Here is a 12,549-nt window from a genome sequence, read left to right as displayed (position 1 = left end):
AGACGTCACCGTCGCGCGCAGTTCAAATTTCCGATTTGGTGCCTATGCCGCGCTAAACGTAAGCAAAACGCGGCTGTCGTCAGAGAGCCGTAGCGCGCTTAGCCACTGGGCTCGTGGCGGCACCTCGCGGCGGCCGCGGTGTAGCCGAGCGCAGCGAACAATAGCAGCCGCGTATTGGAGTGTGCTTTATGACAAAATAAAGCACACAGAAAAGAGTGAGGATCATGGCGTTTTTGAAACGAGAGCATTTCAGAAAAAGGTGACTTTGCGCTCCGCTTGCGAGCTCCACGTACCGCGTACGACAACAGAACTTGGCTGAGATGTTCGCAACAGCGTATGCGACCCGCGGACTATGTTATTTCACCAAACCCGAGGGGTGGTTCAGGGCCCCTTTAACCAGAGGCGAGTTTCTGGTTTGCTACCCGGCACTGGGTGCGGGATATAAAGGTTGTAAAGACGACAAAAAACGCGAAAAGAAAAAAAAGGAGCAAGGAAAAAAAATAAGGAGAATACGATAACACGTAACAGAAAAGGCGCTCCAATCACAGGCTTTCACACAGGCCGGTGTCAGCAAATTTTGTTCTACGTCCTGACGTCATGATACTGTCGATGACGCTAGGTCTAGCATTTCAGGACTAACTTTGCTATCAAAATATGAAAACCTATTGTATCCCAAACTACATACTTGCTAAGGGTTATCATATTACGCGTAAGAAGTGTGCGGTAGATTTTACACAGTTTCAAAGATACACGTCAGCACTCCTTTAATGTGGCTCGCTAAAACTACTTTGTTAACTATAGGAAAGTAAGGCTTTAAGTAAGGTCGCAAGCGGTACCTTTCGGGCAGTGCAATACGTAGGCCGTTGCCGTCCTTGGTTTGAATCCAAATAGCCATAACTTTTAGGCGTTGGGGCCTGATATTCTTGTTGAATATACTTTATATAATACTGGGAGTAAGCAAATGGGGCTATAATTTTTACTTCTTTAACGTCTCCCTTTTTGTGGATTAGAACAGTGTTGGCATTCTTCCAGTTCTCTGGGACTCTTGAAGTCGAAAGACAGTTCATATAAAGGGCCGCCAGTTTTTCAAGCAATATGTCTCCTCCATCTTTTATTAAATTGACTGTTATTCTATCTTCTGCTGCCGCTTCTCCACGTTTCATGTTTTGCAAGGCCTTTCTAGCTTCATCGCTAGTTACAGAAGGAGCCTCTGTAACCTGTTCATTACTACTTCTAGTAGAAGTATCGTGGCTGCTCTGGGTACTGTACAGGTTAGTATAGAATTCTTCCGCTGATTTAACTATATCTTCGAGATCGCTGACGATATTGCCCTGCTTATCTTTTAGTGCATACATCTCGGTTTGTCCTATGCCAAGTTTCCTTCTCACTGATTTCATGCTGCGTCCATTTTTTACTGATTACTCAGTCTTTCTTGCGTTAAAATTTTGAATATCCCTTATTTTCTCCTTGTTGAGCAGTTTTTACAGTTCTGTGAATTCTATCTTATCTCTTGAGTCGGACACTTTTGTTCTTTGTCGTTTCTTTATTAGGTCTTTTGTTACGTGGGAGAACTTAGCTACTGGTTGCCTTAGCACCTTACCTCCGACTTCAATTGCTGCTTTTGAAGCCAGCCTAGTTGCGGTTTCATTCATTACGTCTATGTCATATTCATCTCTCTGTTCTAAGGCTGCATATTTCTTTGCAAGTAGCAGCCTGAATTGGTCTTTTTTTTACCATTACTGCGTCTAGGTTGGCTTGTTTCTTTCTGACCAAGTTTTCTCTTTCTCTCTTCAAATTGAGGTGAAGCCTAGACCTAACTAGCCTATGATCATTGCACTATACCTACCTAACACTTGTACATCCTGCACTACACTGGAATTGGCAGAAAGTACGAAATCTATTTTATTTCTTGTCTCACCATTAGGGCTATTCTAGGTCCACTTTCTGTTGCTACGCTTTCTGAAGAAGGTGTTCATTATTCGCAGCTTATTCCTTTCCGAGAATTCTACCAGCATCTCTCCTCTAGCGTTCCTAGAATCATCGTCGTAGCAGCCAATTGCTTCTTCAGCAGCCTGCTTTCCCCCCACTTTTGCATTGAAGTCGTCCTTTAATACAGTATACTGAGTTTGTACTTTTCTCATGGCTAATTCAACATATTCATAAGACTGAGCTATTTCATCATCATTATGACTGGAGGTTGGAGCGTAGGTTTGTACTACCTTTAATGTATACCTGCTATTCAGTTTTATTACTACAGCTATCCTCTCATTAATGCTGTAGAACTCGTCAATGTTACCCGCTATGTCCTTATGGATTGAGAATACTACTCTATTCATCTTCTTATCTGGAAGTCCTCTATAACAGAGGACGTGGTCATTTGTCAGCACTGTATAAGCCTCACCAGTTTTTCTAATCTCACTCAGGCCAATGATATCCCAAACAACGTCTGATAGTTCCTCAAAGAGACCCGCTAAGCTAGCCTCACTCGAGAGAGTTCAGGTGTTATACGTTGCCAGGGTCAGTTTTCATTGGCAGCCTGTCTGGGTCCAGAGATTCTTACCACCCTCTGCAGCGTTACAGGTCTGACCGCCGCCTTAGTCAGGTGTTCCGCAGCTGCTGTGGACTGAGGACCGTGGCTGATGCAAGAGTCATTTGGGAGGGATTTGCCGAATACTGCACCAGGGAGGCAAATTCCTGTTCTGGTGAGTTCATCCTCGTGTTATACTCTAAAACCATATTTCAGGTGTCGCGTATGCTTTATACCCACAGTAATGCGTGTAAAGCTTTAAGAGGCCCAATTCTACATGGTGTGTCCACCATATCATCAGTTCAGCGCTGCAATCTTTGCTATCATCTCTGCAGCGCTGGTATTTGAGATTAGAGAGCCTATTCATATACCTTGGCGTAAAGAGGGCATCACGTGTCATTTTAGTGGCTTCTAATTTAGACTGCGTTATCATAGGTAACGAGTGCGCCGACATCGCTGCTCGATCAGTTCATCAAGGCAGCAGAGAGGGATCGATATCTTTATCAGTGTTCTGAAATAACGTATAATATTGTTTTCTCATACTAATATGGCTATTGTGCAGGGGTGTCGATTCAAATCCTGGCCCTTTTGAACAGCTCCGGCAGCAAGTGCTTGATGGTCAAAATGACTGGCTAAAGACTAATAAAAATTATGGGGTTTTACGGGCCAAAACCACGATATTATGAGGCGTAGTGGGCGGCTTCGGAATAATTTGGACCTCCAGGGGTTCTTTAACGTGCACCTAAATCTAAGTACACGGATGTTTTCGCATTTCGCCCCCATCGAAATGCGGCCGCTGTGGTCAGGGTTCAATCCCGCGACCTCGTGCTTAGCCCAGCACCATAGACCATAGACACCATAAACAACCATCGCGGGTGTTCCAGGCCAAGTTGACGAATCTAGAAAGTGTCTATTAAAAAAACAACGACATAAAAATGAGAGAGTCACTTCGGGAGTGTGCGAAATCTGAAACATAGCTCGCAAAAAAAGAATATCTAATTTATGACAAGCTGCGCATAGTTAACTATATGTTTATTCGGAATATCGAGGCAATGAACGTAAAAGAGCTATCGCTCTGAGGCGCGCGCAGATTGACAATCCGATAAGTGTGTATAACTAGTAAATATAAATGCTTGCAGCATTGTGAACGAGGTTCATTAGTTTGAAGCAATTATATTATTACTGAGTCCTCATATTGTGATCTCAGAGACATGATTTCACAGTGGTATACTTGATGAGGTTGCAGTTCTCCCTGCCTATAAATTGTTCCGAATTAAGGGGCAGAGCCAGTAGGGGAGGCGGAATAGCTTTTGCAATTAAAACGAACACTGAAGCCACTTTTCTAAACCGGATAGACGATACTCAATCCTTGTGTCTCATGTTTGAAATATTTGGTCATACCATCGTTGTGCTTGCTGCCTACATTGGCGTCAGGTCTTTTACTCAATTAAATAGCTGTGCGGCACAGTTCAAGAAAGGCAAACTGATTGTGGCTGGTCATTTTAACTTACCAAACATTGACTAGGGCGACCTCTTCTGAAAACGCTAATACTCTCTTTGACTTGCTGCTTCAAATTGGCCTTGTTTGATGAACCCGATGATGAAATAGACTTCATTCTCTGCGCTAACCCTGGCATCATACAAGATGTGGACGTGCTCGGCAAGGTGCGCTGCAGTGACTATAGGATGGCAAGAACTCGAATAAGCCTAGACCTGAGGAGGGAAAGAAAGAAACTGGTACATAAGAAGCCGATCAATGAGTTAGCGGTAAGAGGGAAAATAGAGGAATTCCAGATCAAGCTACAAACAGGTATTCGGCTTTAACTCAGGAAGAGGACCTTAGTGTTGAAGCAATGAACAATAATCTTGTGGGCATCATTAAGGAGTGTGCGATGGAAGTCGATGGTAACTCCGTTAGGCAGGATACCGGTAAACTATCACAGGAGACGAAAGATCTGATCAAGAAACGCCAATGTATGAAAGCCTCTAACCCTACAGCTAGAATAGAACTGGCAGAACTTTCGAAGTTAATCAACAAGCGTAAGACAGCTGACATAACGAAGTATAATATGGATAGAATTGAACATGCTCTCAGGAACGGAGGAAGCCTAAAAGCAGTGAAGAAGAAACTAGGAATTGGCAAGAATCGGATGTATGCGTTAAGAGACAAAGCCGGCAATATCATTACTAATATGGATGAGATAGTTCAAGTGGCTCAGGAGTTCTATAGAGATTTATACAGTACCAGTGGCAACCACGACGATAATGGAATAGAAAATAGTCTAGAGGAATTCGAAATCCCACAGGTAATGTCGCAAGAAGTAAAGAAAGCCTTGGGAGATATGCAAAGGGGGAAGGCAGCTAGGGAGGATCAGGTAACAGCAGATTTGTTGAAGGATGGTGGACAGATTGTTCTAGAGAAACTGGCCACCCTGTATACGCAATGCCTCATGACCTCGAGCGTACCGGAATCTTGGAAGAACGCTAACATAATCCTAATCCATAAGAAAGGGGACGCCAAAAACTTGAAAAATTATAGACCGATCAGCTTATTGTCAGTTGCCTACAAACTATTGACTAAGGTAATCGCAAATAGAATCAGGAACACCTTAGACTTCTGTCAAGCAAAGGACCAGGCAGGATTCCGTAAAGGCTACTCAACAATAGACCATATTCACACTGTCAATCAGGTGATAGAGAAATGTGCGGAATATAACCAACCCTTATATATAGCTTTCATTGATTATCAGAAAGCGTTTCATTCTGTCGAAACCTCAGCAGTCATGGAGGCATTACGGAATCAGGGTGTAAATGAGCCATATGTAAAAATACTGAAAGATATCTATAGCGGCTCCACAGCCAATGTAGTCCTCCATAAAGAAAGCAACAAATTCCCAATAAAGAAAGGCGTCAGACAGGGAGATACGATCTCTCCAGTGCTATTCACAGCGTGTTTACAGGAGGTATTCAGAGACCTGGATTGGGAAGAATTGGGGATAAGAGTTAATGGGGAATACCTTAGTAACTTGTGATTCGCTGATGATATTGAGTTGCTTAGTAACTCGGGGGACCAGTTGCAATGCATGCTCACTGACCTGGAGAGGCAAAGCAGAAGGGTGGGTCTGAAAATTAATCTGCAGAAAACTAAAGTATTGTTTAACAGTCTCGGAAGAGAACAGCAGTTTACGATAGGTAGCGAGGCACTGGAAGTGGCAAGAGAATACATCTACTTAGGGCACGTGGTGACCATGGATCCGCATCATGAGACAGAAATAATCAGAAGAATAAGAATGGGCTGGGGTGCGTTTGGCAGGCATTCTCAGATCATGAACAGCAGGTTGCCATTATCCCTCAAGAGAAAAGTATATAATAGCTGTGTCTTACCAGTACTCACCTACGGAGCAGAAACCTGGAGGCTTACGAAAAGGGTTCTACTTAAATTGAGGACGACGCAACGAGCTATGGAAAGAAGAATGATAGGTGTAACGTTAAGGGATAAGAAAAGAGCAGATTGGGTGAGGGAGCGGCAGAAAGTTAGGTGGGCGGATGAGATTAAGAAGTTTGCACGGACGACATGGCCACAATTAGTGCATGACCGGGGTTGTTGGAGAAGCATTAAATTAAAGTATGGGGTTTTACGTGCCAAAACCACTTTCTGATTATGAGGCACGCCGTAGTGGAGGACTCCGGAAATTTCCACCACCTGGGGTTCTTTAACGTGCACCTAAATCTAAGTACACGGGTGTTTTCGCATTTCGCCCCCATCGAAATGCGGCCGCCGTGGCCGGGATTCGATCCCGCGACCTCGTGTTCAGCAGCCCAACACCATAGCCACTGAGCAACCACGGCGGGTGGAGAAGTATGGGAGAGGCCTTTGCCCTGCAGTGGGCGTAACCTGGCTGATGATGATGATGATGATGATGATGATGATGATGATGAACCCGCACGTTTGATACTTAGTTCGTGTTTGCTTTAGACCTTGCATATATTTTTTTAATCTTGCACCTTGTCTTGCTTTTCGGTTTCCGTTGAATCAAGAGTATATGATCACTATCTGGCCTATGTCACTTTCTCTCTTCGTGTCGAAGCTTCGTACTCTGGTCCTGCGCTTAGAGCATAAAAGGTTTCGCATGTGTGTATGACGTACGTTGGCTTATTTGATTACCTAGAAGCACGTTATTTTTTTTATGTTCGTAACATGGAAGTGGTGCTTTATTTCTGGATGAACTCAAGCCTATCTGTCTTTTTTGTATATAGAACTTTGTTCCCGACCAATAAAAAAAAATATACACTAGCTAAATGTACAAAAAAATACAATAAGCTAGAAAGCAGTTTGATTCATCCGGCCGCCTGAGCGCTATCCGCACTGCGCTGCATGAATCTATCAGCCAGTGAAACGAATGTTATTTTTTATACTGCTTTACCGAGATTTAGAAGAGATGGCTTGCAACAGTTTTGGAATACCATTTGTGAACGCAAGAAACAAATAAGTCAAATTTCCCATTAAGGTTGGTCGATAGTTGACCCGAGAGAAATAGCGTTGCTCTTCAATCGCCATGTCTGTTGTGTCTTGTCTAGTCCATCTCCTCGTGTAGTTACTTGCTCACCCTGCTTTTTTTTACTATTATTATATATTTATGTTGAAGGCGTGCTGTCATATCAAGGTATAGTGAATTTAAAATTGCTGCTGAGACTGAAGGTTAAATAGTCTACCAGACCCGATGGTGTGCTAAACGCTTTCCTCCGCCGTTATGCTGAGTCACTAACGAAGTTCCTTGTAATTTTTGAAGCGTCCCTTAAGTCAGCTACTGTTCCACAGGATTGGAAAATGGCACATGTCGTACCTGTTTTTTAAGAAATGAGACCTTCTTTTAGCAAGAAACTACTGCCCAGTTTGGATACTATCTTCTTGTAAGATGCTTGAGCACGTTGAAGCTTAATTCAATGAAAAGTTTCTAGATTATAATTATGTTTTACCACCGGTACAACATGGTTTCAGAAAAAGATTATCGGTGGTCACAGAGTTGTCAACGGTAATTCGTGCTTTCGTATCCGTTCTTGATAAGGTATAGCTGAAATAGATATTATATACTAGATTTCAATTCGTTGCCCTGTTAAATTGATACATAACCTTGGAACTTATTAGCTTTTTTGTATTTTGGATATCTGCTAATTTGCATGGTCGCGGTTAGTATGTTCTCAGCCAGTATGGGCGGGCACTCTATGTTCTTTTAATTCCATCTGGTGTTCTTAAAGGCAGCGTCCTTCGGCCGGTCCTTTCCTTAATTTTTTCGTAACGGCATTGCCAACGTAATCGTAGAGCCTGTTCAAATCGGTCTCCGCGGACGATTGTATGCCTTTTCTTGGGGTAAAAACAGGGGACTACCAGCTAACACTTAATGCTGCACTCGACAGAATTCTCCCTTGGAGCGATGAATGTGGTTTGAGGCTTAATTCTAATAAGTCCGTCATGCTTTGAATAACACGAAGGAAGAATCCACGGATATTTTTTCCTATTCTCTTTGCACCGCGAATGAAGTGATTATAAGTACAAAGGTGTGACGTTCTGTAAAAATTTGAGTTCGCGTACCCACGTTTCAAACGTTCGTGCTTCAGATTTTAGGAAACGTTGTTCAATTCGCCACATGCTGATGGATGCACCCTCACTTGTTAGATGTTTATTATATACATCAATTATTAGGTCGAAATTAGAATACGCTTGTGCAGTATGGCACCGACACACAAAAACTCGCAGTTTCGCCCGAAAGGTGAAGCCCTGATTGCGATAGAAAATTAGTGGATAGCTGTACGAAGTAAGGATAGTAGTTTTAGCGGCCCTATAAACTTGTAAACATTCGCTTACTAACTAAATTAACAATGACAGAATATGTAAGCGTGACTTTACAAGGACGTAGGAAGAAACAGACACATATAGAATTTGCTCTCTTTGTGTGTCGGCTTCTTTCTACGTCCTTGTTCAGTCGTGCTTATACATTCTATCATAGATTCAAACCAACTAGCCCGGCAATGTGTTTTAATAAAATTGACAACTACGGTATTGTGCGCGCACAGGTGAAACGGGACACATCTCCCTCGATAATAGCGGAAACTGTCTGTGAACATACTGGAATTAAGAATCGCAGCAGCAGTCGCGAGCCAATTCACGTTTGTGCATCTGTGCTCCAGCACGAACGAAATGTCGAAAGCACAGCGCATACGAAGCTACCGGCACTACGCTCACTCTGCAAGCATCGCAGATCGCTTTGAAGATGAGGCCCGCGCGGGCGCGCTTTCGCCACTTCGCAGATCGCTTTCAAGACGCACGGACGATGGCAACGCGCCCCTACAAACAGGACTAACCTGTTTCACTTTGCACAATCCCCTAGAACTGTCGTTGACTGGAACAGTTTATCTGAAGATTGCCTTAATTCTGTGGAGTTCATTGAAGCTCAGATATTGTAATATGTGCTGCTCGTTGCTTGCGTTTCAGGTATTTTATGTATTCTATTCTGTATTGTTTCTTGCATTGCCGTATTTTGCCATGTGTTCCCCACCTGTTGTATATTCTTCAAAATGTTTTTTTTTGTTCTCTGTTCCCTAATTTCTTACGCCCTCCTGCTTAGGTTTTGCCTGCAATATTGAATAAATAAATAAGATTGAGATGTCGCTTAAATATTTCTAGTGCTTGCGCGAGACCGCATATTCATTGTGGAATAAGCGAAGTTATCAAAACAATCGGCTGCAACACCTATACTACACCGCCTTCGCATCCCAACTGCATGGACTCGGCATAGGAGGCTATGACTCGGCTTATAAATGAGACCAGCCTACATTTTATATGTGGCTAGGGCGATGTTTACAAGTCCTTTCGCTTTTTGCATTGTAATGGCCGACAGCGCTATACGTGTGACGTTGACTGTGGTTGCCAGGAGGCCCTTCAGCACGTTCTGTCTGTCCGCCCTGCGCTACAGTGCACATAGACGATCGCTCAAAAGTGCGCTAGCTCGCTTTGATCCCAGGCCGTTACCACAGCAAACCGTTTTGGAATGGCATCCTCATAAGCCGTCGCACCAGACGGCGACTGAGGCACTGCTACAGTGCTTAAGAGCAGACGTGCACAAGCGACTTTGGCCTGAATTAGTTTTCATAGGGCGGCACGTGATCCTGGGCTGTGAGAGTGCGTGCGGTGATGGTGACCGGCTGTGATCGTGTGTCTGTGCTCTTTCTCTCTCTACTTTCTTCTTATTTTCTCCCTCTCTCTCCTTGGTTGCTCAGCGTCGGGTACCAAACCGAATTTTCGGTTCTGGTTAACCTCCAGCTGTCAGTCTTATTTCTTCTTTCGTCTCTGTCTCTTTTGCTATATATGTCGCATAATATTGCTCGTTGTGGTATAGAATAGAGTACATGGACGAGTTCATTTGGAGCATATAAAAAAGGAGGTTCGTTTCTCCTTCCTTAAAACAAGCAAGAAAGAAAAAAAGACACACACTCAACGTGCCAAAATTTTTTATTAAACGTTCTGTTGGATTCTGGATTGTTTTACTTTGTTGCTCGTAACAGACGCATAGTCACTGTTGAGTTCATATCATTTGGGTATTGCCCTGTTGTTTGGCGGTGGAAAAGCGAAGCAGGTAAAGTGTGTATGCAGATCGTGAGTGGCGTTTAAAATTGTTGCTGTAGTATTGGCCTCGACACAGCAATTTTAAAGTGCTGCTCGCGATCTACCCTACAAGCTTTTCTTCATCTTCGTTCTCTTCTTTCTGGTCAAACAGTCAATCGTACTAGCAATAAGCGATTCGTTCATTCATTTATATTATATGCAACGTAGGCATTCTTGCGCATGCTTTTTTTTTTTTTTTGCAGTAAACAGGCTTGCAGAATCGAAAGAAAAGGAAGAATCGTGTAGCATAAGTCCACTCCATAAAATAAAATAAAAATATAATAATAATAAAACGAAATAACCGTGGCTGAGAGCGGAAAACATTCCCCGGTCTATGCTATAGCGGACGAAGAATATGAAAAGAGCAAAACGAAAATAGGGTGTCAGTCCTTTACCCCTTTGGTTGACCTCGCCTGCAGATATCCGTTTGCCTTCCCGGTGCTGCAAGCACTAAAACAGTCGGGTTTAAGGAGGGAGCTGTAAACTAAATAAATAAATAAATAAAAAAACAGCAAAAGCACGCAGGAAACAGGCTATTCTTTCACTGGGCGATGCATGCACGCCGACAAGTGTTATTCACTGCAGCGCCAACAAATGAAATCGAGAGGAAACGATGACAACGACAGGACGGAACGCTGTCTAGCAGCTGACACTACATTTTCTTTTGGCCTCACCTTGTGTAGGCAGTAAACTGTTTTGCCGCGCTTGCTTGGCAGGAACATTATAAAGAGAAAGTAGTCATAAATAAAACCCCCATGCTTTGTACTTCCGGCTGATTCAAGCTAATCTGTCAACTTACGCTGACCCGCGTCTTTTCTTGTTTTTCAGTGCATTTTCTAGCCGCATCATTGAACCTCCGAGCGTGTTGCGCTGTGCACAGTACATGCAGCCTAAGCTCCTGACGCAATATTGTGGCTCCTAGATTACAGGCAATCGCTGGTCGTCCACTTGATTAACATTTATGTTACCGTTCTCACTGTTATGGTCTCAATATTATGTTATCACTGTTGTGCAGAGCGGCACAGCGCTATAAATTTGCATATCTGCAAAATGTATTCAAAACAATGTGTTCTAAAGGGTTACGTGTAGTGGTCAAAGGGCAACAGCTCGAGCGTACCCTTGTCCGGCATATACGTTAGGTTCGCAAGTTGTATGTGCAGCATCTGCATGCGCCTCACATCGGCGATTTCCAGCTGCACCCTGCATCATAGCCTTTCGTTGTAAAGCGAAGCGTGAGCTCGCGTTCCCGTAGCTAGAGGCATGTTTCCACCACGAGCGTGCTTTCGCGGGGACCGGCTGACCTACGCAGCGGATGCTACATTGGGGGCGCGTTTAACGCGAACGCGAGCATCGGGTTCGAAACGAGTCGCCTAACCTAGATATTCTGGCGAGGCCATGCATTTGCAGCGAAGTATGAGCGCTTTGGGTGACTAACTTTTCTCTCGTTGCGAGAGTCGCACGTGTTAGTATGGCCTTTTCCGCCTGGTTGCTTACAAGTTTTGAGCATTTAGTTTTTCGCGGCAGCCTATGGTGTTACCCATGAGTCGTGAACGATAGGTTCGCTAAGAAGCGATTTCTACTTAGAAGGGTCTCCTGCTTTGATTAAAAGCGCAGCGATGTCGCACAAGATGCGTGAAAAATAACTGTTGTGAACCATATATATATAATACCTAAAAAGTCCCAATCAAGGGCATTGCATTATAGGTGCACAAATGTTCTGCTGTCAGTTTAGCTTGCTTGACTTGATGGATGGTTATCAATGGCAGTCTTGATTGAAGGGTGACACGTCAGTGATTGTGGCGACTATAGACGCCTGCAGAAAAATAGAGCGCTGAAAAGTACCTGTGTGGGCATGTACGCGCAGGATAAACGGCATGGCCAAGGCGAGAGATACGATGAGTTGGAATTATGAGTTGGCTGCCTGTTGGTAGTGGATAAGGAAAGTCCATGAAGTAAGCAAAGATGAATTATTCGACGCAAAGGAATGTAGGTGCAGCTGAGCTTTCAGGCTAGAGACACTACACTCTAAAAACAGTTTGCACCATTTGGGGTGTATATTTGTTCCACAACAATAATCGTCATCTGCCTTGCTTGCGTTTCTTTTCTCGAAAATTCTGCGCTCACTACTTTCCTGTCGAGAATGCTGCGTCACACTGATAACGCGCATGCCGTTCGTGACTGGGAAGTACCGGGCTCGCAGCGTTAAAGAAAGGAAACGCGGGCAAGACAGAAGACGATTATAGCTGTGGGACAAATCTACACCCCAAAGGGTGCAACTGTTTTTAGAGTTTAGAATGGAAACTGTGCCCGCTGTGCATAAATCGGATCACACAGTTCCTGACGGCCTCAAGTAAGCTGTTTA

Source organism: Dermacentor variabilis, chromosome 5 (genome assembly GCF_050947875.1).
Source record: "Dermacentor variabilis isolate Ectoservices chromosome 5, ASM5094787v1, whole genome shotgun sequence".
NCBI classification, from domain to species: domain Eukaryota; kingdom Metazoa; phylum Arthropoda; class Arachnida; order Ixodida; family Ixodidae; genus Dermacentor; species Dermacentor variabilis.
This window is presented reverse-complemented; position numbering follows the sequence as displayed.